Here is an 8,680-nt window from a genome sequence, read left to right as displayed (position 1 = left end):
GCCTTCTGGGTGATGTGCTGGACTCCACACGCATGGCTTTCCCTCTCTTATGTGCTGCCTCTACCTAGTGATAGGCAGACGAAAAGGAAAGAAAGAAGAGAAAGGAAAGGAAATGTCAGCTTGGCTCCACTCCCAGCAGATGAGCCAATCCAAGGTGAAAGAAATAACCCATCTCAAGGTTTGCCACTTGGGTCCCAAACAAACATTTTGAGGGTGAGATGCTTGAGTTGAGGGATAAACTGTGACCAAGAAACAAAGCATGTCTGAGTGACTCACACAACAGGCACGCGTGGTCAGTCACATTAGGCCACTGTGCTAAGCCACCAAGAAAAAAAATATCTTTACATTTTTGTTCCACAAAAGTTTTTCTTTAAAAGTGAATGGTCAAAATGATGATGTAACCAAAAAAAGCTGGACACAACACAGAGAGTAGTGATTTTCAGCGTTTTCCTGGTACCACCAGTATAGGCTTTTTTGAGGGTGTTTGAAATTTTTTTATGCCAGTGAATATAGGAAATTAGCAGTGAGTACCACTAGAAGCAAATAGTAGTACATCCCCCATCGCTGACAATTAGTACTTTCTTTAATTTGATATTTAGTCTCATAATTTTATAGCTGGAAGAAACCTGATAGAATATCCTGTGTAGCCCAGCATACTTTCTGTAAAATGAGAAATCCTCTTCCCAATGTGTGTGTTTGTGTGTGTGTGTGTGTGTGTGTGTGTGTGTGTGTGTTCATGGCAGAATAAAGCCAGGCTATGGACAAAGGAGAAGGGAGTGATGAGGGTCAGGTGTGGCATTTGCCTTTTCAAAAAAGAGATTGAGTGACTTACTCTAAAGAAAGTTCCCTTTCAAATCTAAAGCAATTGAATTACGTCAGACTATAAAATTGCAACAATCCAATTTACAAATATGATAGTTTTCATCTTGACTTCTTCCTCCTGGATTTACAGGTGAATTCTGAGATTTATTAATCCTTCCTAGGGACGACTTGCCATGAAAATGTATGGTCTTTTGCATTTTCAGGTTGCTGTTGCTTTTACCCTGGTGGAAGATAATCACTAAAAAGTAGTCTCTGTGGATTATCTAATCAATATCTCTTTAATTTCAGACAAAATTTTATACCCACTTGGGCCATAATTATTGTGCTAATATCTCTAGGCTTCCCAAATCCAGGAGAACGGTGTCTGCGGATCTTTAGAAATACTTGGACTGACTAGTTTTATGCTGGTTCTACCCTCAGAATCCAGAAACACACCAGAAGCATATCCTGTTAACTTGTATCTATGTTAAGGCAACATTGAAAATGTAATTATGCACTAACTGATTTAGAAACCGATGTTACAATTAGAGTCTCTGTATTGGTAGTGGTAACAACAATAATGACAACAAATTGTACCTATAGAATTTCCAAAGCCATAAATGTTACAATTTGAGTCTCTTTATTGGTAGTGATAACAACAATAATGACAACGAATTGTACCCATAGAATTTCCAAAGCCATAACTAAAACCAGATGGCAAATACTGTTTTTATAACGCCTACCTTTAAAAAAAAAAACCAAAGGAACCGTTTCTTGTTTAATTTCATTCTTTTATAGTGTAATAGTAATTGATACCCAGGCAAAAACAATCTACTTTAAATATTCTACACAGTAAAGATTAAATTTCATTTTCCCATGGTTTTATTATTTAGTGGGCATTGTGATACATTCTAATCTACACATTGCCCCTCTATCCATGCCTTGTCTTTTGTCCTCAGAATATCTTATTAATCAGAACTTCCATAAACATACACAATTCTTTGACTGTTTCAAGAGTCAGACTATACTTTCAGCTCTTGTCTTGTTTCTGTGAATATGGTGGCAGAAATCATGGATGTGAGGATCAGCTGGACTGGTGTCAAGCAGTCCCCTACTGTTTATTGGCTGAATGAGCTTAGGAAATCATTTGTTTAACCTTTAAGGCCCAATTGTCTCATCTGTAAAATGAAGAGAATATTATCCATCTAAGGGGATTCATTGTTAGAATCAAATAATTGTAATAAAGTGTGTAACACTACGCCTCGACACAGGTAGTAAATGTATGATAAATATTAACTAATATTCGCACATTATCTTTTTCTTAAATGAAGGAATAATACATACTTTCCCTCCCTTGTGTAAGATTTTTTGAAGTAACTTAACATTACAAAGCATGTCTAATAAATATTTTAAATAATGGAACTTTCAAATATATATTATAAACATTTTTCAAACCTTAACCCAGGGTAAGGTTTCCATTCACCTTTCACTGGTTTCGAAGAGTTGATATCAGCTTTACTATCAACAGTAATTGAGGTTTATCACTCCCCAAGAGGAGGGTCAGTTTTTGTTTTTGTTTTTGTTTTTCAGGGTTTAGAGCTCTTTTCTGGCAATAACAATTTCTAACTTCTAATTATCCTTTTTCCGGCTTGAAAATCTAAAGTTGGATTGAAGAAATGACAACATCTCCCTTTTTCTTATCCAAGCTGTGAATTTAAAATACCTTTTGTTTTTGTTTGTTTGTTTGTTTGTGCCTATCAACTTTGACCCATAGCTCCCAGAATGATTTTGATATTTTCTGAATAAATTGACACTAGACTTTACACGTCACTCATGTCTTTAGTTAGGGTAGGCCGCTGGCCTCTAATTCCATGCTGATTCTTCTAGGGAATCTGGTGAGCCACTCGAAAAACAATTTCTGCCAAACCTTTGGGAAAGTATCAGTGGTTTGGTGGCCAAATTCCTCATCAAATAGTGCAAACTGGTTTCCTCCAAGCTGTGACTTCTGCAGAGACAGAAATGTCATTGTTAAGCAATGCCATCTTCAAATATTCTATGTGTATCATAGCCTACTTCTCCCCGAATACTACCTTTCTCCAAATCAAGACTCAAAATAAGATGTTTTCTTTTTAATTTCTATCCTAAATCCCACATAGAAGGAAGGATGCAAGAGGAGGTCTCCATGGGAGACAGAGTATAATCACCAACTAGGTCCAAAAGAAAAGCAAAGTCATGTCCTGGGTTCCTTTTTCCAAGTTCCGAGTTGTGGGAAGATGAGTTGTGGCAGCTCCGGGAGCAGGCGCATGGGAGTTCCTCCTTCCTCAGCTCTCAGGAGGGCCGCTGCAGCCAAGGCAGGGGTAAGGTGTTTCCGAGATGAAGTGAACTGAATAAGGCGGCTACCCGACAGGCAGTCCTCAGCATCATTCCAGGAAACGTCAGGGCAGAATCTGAAGGAGGAAAAGAAGTACACAGCTGAAAGTTGGGGTGTGTTTAACGTAATGAGTGGAACCTCACCGCCCACGTGTCATCCCCTCCAGGAAATGCCATTTCCTCTTCCAGGAAGCAAAGGTGTGGAGAACTTCTGAGAGCAGCAACATTTATAAAACTAAGAGACAGTGTCTGATAGAAAACAGGAACACCCCGTGGCCTGGGAAAGGAGATGGCGTGTCTACAGGACAAGAATATCTAGAGGTGTCCACTACACCTAATGGATACCCAGGACAGACGTGAATTTTTTGTTTTAGGTGAAATTTTACGATAAAAAAACCCAATTTTTTTAGATATATGATGGATGTTGTTTTAAAAGATCTGATCTTCAGGTTAATGGGTTTCCTATTGTAGGACTATACAATTATAGGACAATTGAGTAGCCAAGAGTCCTCAAAGATCAGTTGTCCAAAAGAGAAAGAAAGAGAAAACTGAGTGCATGATGTAAGAATGGAGAATCGGCTGGGCGCAGTGGCTTATGCCTGTAATCCCAGCACTTCGGGAGGCCGAGGTGGGTGGATCACCTAAGGTCAGGAGTTCGAGACCAGCCTGGCCAACATGGCGAAACCCTGTCTCTACTAAAAATACAAAAATTAACTGAGCATGGTGGCACATGCCTGTAATCCCAGCTACTCAGGAGGCTGAGGCAGGAAGAATCACTTGAACGCAGAAGGCAGAGGCGGATGTTGCAGTGAGCTGAGATTTACCACTGCACTCCAGCCTGGGTGACAGAACAAGACTCCATCTCCAACCTCATTACTCTCTTCTGTTAAAGAGAGATGATGATGACGATACATATCACATAAGATTATGAGTATTATATGAGTAGTGCATCTAAAGTCATCACAGGCTGGGCATGGTGGTTCACCCCTATAATCCCAGCATTTTGGGAAGCTGAGGTAGGAGCATCACTTGAGCCCAGGAGTTTACAACCAGCCTGGGCAACATAGTGAGACCCCGTCTCTACAAAAAAATCTATTTAAATATTAGCTTGGGCATGGTGGTGTGTGCCTGTAGTCCCAGCTATTTGGGAGGCTGAGGTGAGAGGATTACTTGAGTCCTGCGGGATCAAGGCTGCAGTGAGCTATGATCATGGCACTGCACTCCAGCCTGGGCAACACAGCAAGATTGTCTCAAAAAGAAAAAAAAAAGTCCTTATCATACCTGGTGTATATATGAAACTTTTTCTAAAGCCGCTAACTACTGATTAAATTAACAGGACATATGAGCTTCCTTTCAGTGCCTAATTGTCAATGAGAAACCCAGATATGGAGAGTGAGGAACTTACCATCTTTTAGGCACAGCAGCTGTTTTCAGTTTGCCATTTCTTCTTTGCAGTGTAACAGGATCCACTGAAAAACAATTGGAGAAAGAGCCAGGTGGATGGCTCTCTGAACTAGGGAAGCTTCTGTTTTGTAGTTTGCAGAAAGGATCTGCGTGGGGATCACTGCTTAAGCTTTGCCTCCTTGTTTCCAGACATAGATGCACTTTCCTGCCTAATTTCCATAGCACATACCAAATGAGCGCCTACTACATGCCAGGTTCTGATGATGTCAGAGTGAGCCAGCACTTCCGAGGTACCGGCCACCCTCGAACCTCCTGGCTAGGATCTTCCAAGAGCTACAGCCTCTGGCCTGAGGGTCACTCCAATGTTTTTAGATATTGACAAATGTGGGGCTAATTTTAATGGAATATAGTTTTATCCTTAAAAGGGTGTGTGTGTGTGTGTGTGTGTGTGTGTGTGTGTGTTGGCTTTATTGGGTTCATATAGATTAGCGGCATCATCATAACTCGCTTCCCAGTGCAGACCTGAGTGATTTAATCAAGTCATGAAACACTTCGGGGCCTCAATTTTTCATCTGTCTTCCCAACCGCTGAGGTCCTTTTTAGTTGACATTCTATATTCCCATGATCAGAAGGCTGCTAATTCAACTTACGGCTTTTGTTAACCTTTTTTTTTTTTTTTTTTTTAAGGCAGAGTTTTGCTGTCGCCCAGACTGGGGTGCAGTGGTGCGATCTCGGCTCACTGCAACCTCCTCCTCCCAGGTTCAAACGATTCTCATGCCTCAGCCTTCTGAGTAGCTGGGATTATAGGCACGTGCCACGACACGCAGCTAATTTTTGTACTTTTAGGAGAGACAGGATTTTGCCATGTTGGCCAGGCTGGTCTCAAACTCCCGGCCTCAAGCGATCCACCCACCTCAGCCTCCCAAAGTGCTGGCATTACAGGTGTGAGCTACCGCACCTGGCCTGTTTTTTGTTTTAATCGTTTTTAATGTCTCTCTCAAAACAAGAAAAGAAAAAAGGACAAAAAATTACTGTTTTACTTCTCAGATTAATCTGATCTTAGTACACTACAGCAACAAAAGTCTTAATGAAGTACATTTTAATTACTTGGTGTCATCATTGCAAGGAAACCATTCAGTAAGAGTATTAGTAACCAGACATATAATTTTCTAACCTGAATGAGAAATTAGTTACATGGAGTATAGAAAACACCCCATTTATCCTCATTGTGACCATCATTAGTATTACCCACAAGGCATAAAAAGTCCTAAAATGACACGCACGGTGGCAACATCACCTTTGCAGCTTCAAGCACAGTAAAATTGAAAGCAGTTCCACCTTGGCAATTGTGTACAAAAAGACAATGTGCAGATACAGGAAATCAAAGTCCCAGGTCCGAAGCCACCTAGGAACGATGACCCCAGGACAGAAGTATGCCCAAACCTCCCGGGGTAGGTCATTTTAAAAGGAACAATGTTTACAAGCCCTTACTAGCGTGAAAAACAGAGAAAACAGACACAGCTGTTTCCACCCAATCTGCTGGAGCGCCGTTTCGTTTTCAGTTTGGCGAGAGGGAGACATGTGGCCTCTCGCCCCTTTTCCTGACTCTGAGAATGTGGACGGAGCCGGGGCGCTCCTGCTCGGCCTCGCCGCCCTCCCGGGGCTGTCCTGGGCCCTCCGGCCGCCGCCTCCTGCTCCAGTTTGCAGCTGGGCGACAAGTGGCTGGTAAGGAGGCCGGGGGCGGGAGCCTGGGCGCGGGACCGGAGGCGCACGGCGGGGGACCGAGCGCGCGTCCCTGGCTAGAGGTGCCGGGTCCCGGGAGGCCGGGCTGCGGGGAGGCTGGCGAGCGCCCCCTGGCCGGCACCGCCTTCGGGGCGCACCCGCAGTGCGCCGGGCCCGCCAGCCCCGCCAGCCCCGCCAGCCCCGCCAGTCCCCGTGCAGTCCCCGCGCCACCGGGCAGCAGCGGCGCCGTGCTCGCTCCAGGTAGGGCCCCGCGCGCCGCGCCGCCGCCGGGAGGGAGCGGGCTGGAGGGGCCGAGACCCGTGGCGGGAAGGGCTACCCGGGCCCCTCGGAGAGCCTCGGGGAAGGGGTGAGGGCTGCCGGAGGAGCAGGCGGAGTAGGAAATGGAACCAAGCGGGCGCAAGAGCGCACCGGGAAGAATTTCCCCGCTGGGTGTCCGGGACGCGGGTCGCACGGGATGCGGGATGCTGGCGACCTTAGCCGGGTGGGGGCCGCCGGCCTGGGGGCTCTTCCTCCTTTCTTCTCCCTTTTCCTTCTCACCTGAACAAAAGGGGGCCTGCGAGGAGGGAAGAAAGTGGAAAGCATTTGTATTCTTGGTGTAAAAAAAAAAAAAAAAAATGCGTGAGGAAAGGTGTTTTCTGGAGATGGTATGCTGTCCACAGGGGAGCATACCCCGTTTTCTGGGAATGTATTGGAGCACGGACCGGGGTGCCATCGCTCAGGCTTCTAAACAAGCCAAGTTTCTTGTCAAGGGCCTGGGGGAGGGGGCGGCAGGTCTTTGAAATATACCAAAAAAAAAAAAGGTCTGGGTGCTCATTCCTGTAGCCTCAAGTGAGGTTATTCCCCAGCTTTGAGGGCCAGGTTAACCAAGCAAACTTTGTGCAATAAAGTATCTTTGTGGTATTGGATTTTCGAGAGCCACCGTTATCAATGGGAGAGTTGACTGTTGAATGCTACAGGCGTGGGCGCTCCCCAGTGGGTATGCAGAGAGGTCCACGGGCTGGCTGGATTGGGAGACTCCCGTCATTTCTGCAAGGAGAGCGCCACAGAACTGCCTTGTCCCCTGGGCTGTCCTGCCCCTGTGCGGGCTGGAAGTGGTGCTAATAAAAGATGATTCGGGAGTGGCACAGGCTGAGGGGGACTAGGCTGGAGAAGGTGGAGGGAAAAGAGAGCACTCCGTGCCCTCTTCCTGTCCGTGGGGAAATGAACCATCTGTGCCTGGTGTCTAAGTCCTTGACGTTCCAGTTGCCCTTTGAGAGCACACCTCCAGCCTGTTGAATTCTTTTAATGAACCACCTACAAGATCGGAGAAGTCCGCCCATGCTTTCTGTCAACTCCGGCCTCTTTGTCCTGTTCTTTTGCCAAAGAAAATTCTAAACCATTGGGATTCGGGAGGCTCCGTGAGAGATGCAGGAAGCCTGAAGTGTCCACTCCGTTGTTCTTTTTCCTTGGTTTGCTCCCTAAAAGCCATGGTCCCCACTGGGCCCTTCCTGCCCGAGGCTGTGTGATAGACAAGCCCGATTCCTAAGGTCCTGGGTCCCCCACCCCACCCCACACCCCGACCTTGTGAATCATCATCTTCATTTTTTCCCTAACTTTAGTAACGCTTGTGAAATGGCAGGCTTACTGCGGATGCTTAATCTCCTTTAAAAGTGCTGTGTCTAGCGGGAAGAAGGGTGACATTTACTAATATGGTTGCAAATTACTTTTGAAGTTTATGCACAGCTGTTTAAAATCCCTCTGAGATCAGTGCCATTGTTTGATGCAGGTGCCTACCACAGAAGGCTCTTGTTAGTCCCTTCCTCCTGCTGATTGAACACACATATATTTAAAGACGTAGTGTAGGGAGAGCTTCTGAAACCTGCAAAGCCTCAGCTGCACAGCTCCTGCAAGTTAGCGATCCACTCTAAGTTTATCTATTGTTGTTTCTGTCTTCTTGTCTCTCATGAACTTCTGTTTCTGACTTCAAGAGTAACCTGCTGGACACCATCAGCCTTTGTTTCAGTGACCTGCGATTTTCTTCTACTCTTTAAAAATGTCAGTATCCAGGCAAGACTTGTCACCCACCATCCGCATTATCATGTTCATTTCCGCTACCGTCTTGTGCTGTGGTGCCTCGGGATGGCAACTGTTACTTAAGCAAACTTCTACCTCTGTTCTCCTACAGAAATGTCCTCACTGCGTCTGCGCTTACCATACACGGTGCAATTCCTGGAACTTTGATTTGTTTTGCTGTCTCACTTCTCCTTCAGGCATCAAGGGGATGGTGTTTGATTATTCACACCTCAGCTCTTTCTATAATCTCAAAGATCCATTTCAACAATAATACTCTGTCTCTTGTTAACGCCAGGCATCAGAGGCCCCT

At 45.2% G+C, this 8,680-nt stretch overlaps 1 protein-coding gene and 1 long non-coding RNA gene across 2 annotated transcripts in view; one reads left to right on the top strand and one right to left on the bottom strand.

The window, feature by feature from the left end:
* Positions 1 to 1,566: 1,566 nt before the first annotated feature.
* LOC116467765 (uncharacterized) lies at positions 1,567 to 6,376 on the bottom strand. Its single transcript, XR_004247952.1, has 3 exons — positions 5,873 to 6,376; positions 4,577 to 4,640; positions 1,567 to 3,248 (listed from the first exon to the last, which is right to left on the bottom strand). It is a non-coding gene; the product is annotated as an uncharacterized LOC116467765 (long non-coding RNA).
* Positions 6,377 to 6,496: 120 nt separating this feature from the next.
* Positions 6,497 to 8,680, top strand: part of PRKCQ (protein kinase C theta) — a 199,710-nt gene continuing 197,526 nt past the window's right edge. Inside the window, exon 1 of the mRNA XM_058431256.1 lies at positions 6,497 to 6,558. The gene's annotated coding sequence lies outside the window, so the exon portion shown is untranslated. The remainder of the gene's footprint in view (positions 6,559 to 8,680) is intronic.

The sequence above is a fragment of the Hylobates moloch genome, unplaced genomic scaffold (assembly GCF_009828535.3).
Source record: "Hylobates moloch isolate HMO894 unplaced genomic scaffold, HMol_V3 SCAFFOLD_2, whole genome shotgun sequence".
Taxonomy (NCBI): domain Eukaryota; kingdom Metazoa; phylum Chordata; class Mammalia; order Primates; family Hylobatidae; genus Hylobates; species Hylobates moloch.
The sequence above is the reverse complement of the archived record's forward strand: the minus strand, read 5'-3'. Positions and strand labels throughout refer to the sequence as shown.